The following is a 2,609-nucleotide window of genomic DNA, read 5'->3' on the forward strand; positions in this document are numbered from 1 at the left end:
TGGTGCGATTGGGCGAATATTCAAATGGGTGTTAAGGAGTCGGAGTTCTATATGCTTGTAAATTTTAATAGAGGACAAGCTCAATCCATTAGGGATCCATTTGTATTAGCTTCACAAGTGAAAAAATCTTTTTATGCAAGGGTGAATGAGTCAAGTAATTGGTATATAGCTTTAAAGGATTCAAATAGAGGGTGTTTTGGACTTGAATCCAATGAAGAAAATTGAGTTTCCTGTTGTCTCTTATGTACTTTGAATGAAACAAATCTCCTTACACTTTTTGTATGTAATTTTGGTGTATTATTACTCTTTTGTTGAATGAAACAAATCTGGTTTTATTACTCTCTACGGTGCACTTTATGATTTTATTTTAATTTGAATGAAATAATTTTGGTTTTATGGTTTTGGTGTATGTTTATTACTCTTTGGTGATCCGCATTTCTGATTTATATACTATGTTATCTTTCTTTTTATATTGCAGCAATTTCAACTTGAAAAATGAGTACATTACGAAGATCTCCAAAAAAACACCTTCGTCCAGGTGCTTTATGAAATCTTGTGGCCAAAAAGCGAAAAGCATCATTGAAGACTCAAGCTGATTGTGACGATATGTTGCTTGGAAGCCCTGTTTTAAAGAAAAAGAGTGCTCTTCGTAGGTTTTTTGCACCTGTTAGAGTTGTAATTGATTCACCACCTGCTTTTAGTACTAGAGCAGGAACTAGTCGTATGGTCTATGATACAGAGCTAGATCCAAATGATGATGTGGAAGACATGGAGATGTCACTTGGAAGTTCAAAAACTAGACGATCTCTTAATTATGAAGTAGATAAGGTAGTTGATAGTGTTTGTGAAAAGGGAGTAAGGGAGGAACATGAAGAGATAGCTGATGAGGAAAGGGTTGGGGTAGAATTTGAAGGGGCTGTTGCACAATGTGAAGAAGTGCCTGATGTAGAATGTGAAGAAGTGGCTGAGATAGAACTTGAACAACCTCTTAGAAAATCTGTTAGATTACAAAAAACAACTGATGAGGCAAATCAAACTGAGATTGAAGAAATACCTCAAGATGTAGATGCGAATGTAATGAACTTAGCCAAGAAGACAAGGGGAAAAACTCTATTGGCAAATCTTACCAAGAGGAACAATGACTTAAGGATACTAAATTGGAATGAAAAAGGGCAACCAGTTGGTACTAACTCAGTGCAATTTTCTTCTTTTGTGGGCGCTCTTGTGCGAGAGGTTGTTCCTTACACTATTTCAGATTGGAGGAAAGTTTCACCAATTATGAGAGATGTTCTTTGGGCATCTATTCAGGTAGAATTACAAGTTTTATGAGTGTATTTTTTTATATATATTCAGCTCTACACTTAAACATATAATATGTTATTCTATATTCTATTGTAGGCACAATATGACTTACATGATGATTGGCAAAAAAAGATGTGCTTTGAAATGATGGCAGAACTATGGAGAGCTGGGAAATCTAGATTTGTAAAGGATATTATCAATGCAAAAAATGAGAGTGAACGACTAGCCTTAAAGCTGGATTGCATAAAAAGTGATGTAGAATGGAGAGCATTTGTTGCCAAAAAAATTAGTAAAGAACATTTGGTAAGAAATATGATGTAAGAAGTGATGTTGCTACCTCTTTTATCTCTGTTGGTGTTAAATTAAATATAGTTATGCCTCTTTTACTTATTTATTAAATAGGATATAAGGGCCAAATACCAAGAGAGAAGAAAGAAAGTTGTTCCACACACCTTAAGTCGAAGAGGATATGCTCGAACAATCGATGATATGGTAATAATTAAGTTTTATACTGTTTGTATTTTTGCTTCCATTATTGTAGTCTCTATTTTATAATCTCTATTGATGTATTGTGTAGAAGAAAGAAAATGAGGATGTTAAAATATCTAGAATCGATGCTTTTCGGAGAGCCCATACCAAGAAGAATGGTGAACCTGTAAACCAACGGCTTCTGATATTTTTGTGAGTATTAGTCATTTAATTTTTGTGAAGTTTTTACTTATTTCCCATAATGCATACATTAGTTATACTAATTTATATGCAGGGTTCATTGAATGAGATTCTCCTTGAAGACCCAAAATCTGGAACTACAGACAACGCTGATGAGGATGCCTTGACAAAATTGTTTGGTAACCCAAAATCTGGTCGTTTAATTGGACAAGGAAGAGGCGTAACAAGGTCAAAGCTAACTGTTGTTAATATGTGTAATAGCAAGATCTCCAAGTTAGAAGAAGAGCAACATAATATGAAGCTCAAAATGACTGAAATGATGAATCTACTTAAAGAACACTTGGTGGTATTTCTATCTTGCACTTATAAACCTTAGTTTTCTTTTCTTCCATGAAACTTATCTTGGTTTTATATTTAGGTTGGTGGTAAAGTGACACCAAGCGAAGGACAGTCTCGCAATGTACCGCAGTCAACCAATATTCAATCCCCTAAGGTAAATTATAAAAGTTGTTATTGTTTTAAATTTTCATTTTAGAAGAACAATTACAGAAACTAATATATTGTCTTTAAAATAAATTTGGTAGAGTATTGCACTAGAAAAAAGACATAACTTTACAGAAGGGAAGAATGCTTGCTAC

General features: G+C 33.9%; 1 long non-coding RNA gene across 1 annotated transcript; it reads left to right on the forward strand.

The window, feature by feature from the left end:
* The first annotated feature begins 1,199 nt into the window (after positions 1 to 1,199).
* On the forward strand, positions 1,200 to 1,573 carry LOC133794188 (uncharacterized). The gene is made up of 2 exons (XR_009875133.1): positions 1,200 to 1,308; positions 1,399 to 1,573. It is a non-coding gene; the product is annotated as an uncharacterized LOC133794188 (long non-coding RNA).
* The last annotated feature ends 1,036 nt before the right edge of the window (positions 1,574 to 2,609 follow it).

Source organism: Humulus lupulus, chromosome 8, assembly GCF_963169125.1.
Source record: "Humulus lupulus chromosome 8, drHumLupu1.1, whole genome shotgun sequence".
NCBI lineage: Eukaryota > Viridiplantae > Streptophyta > Magnoliopsida > Rosales > Cannabaceae > Humulus > Humulus lupulus.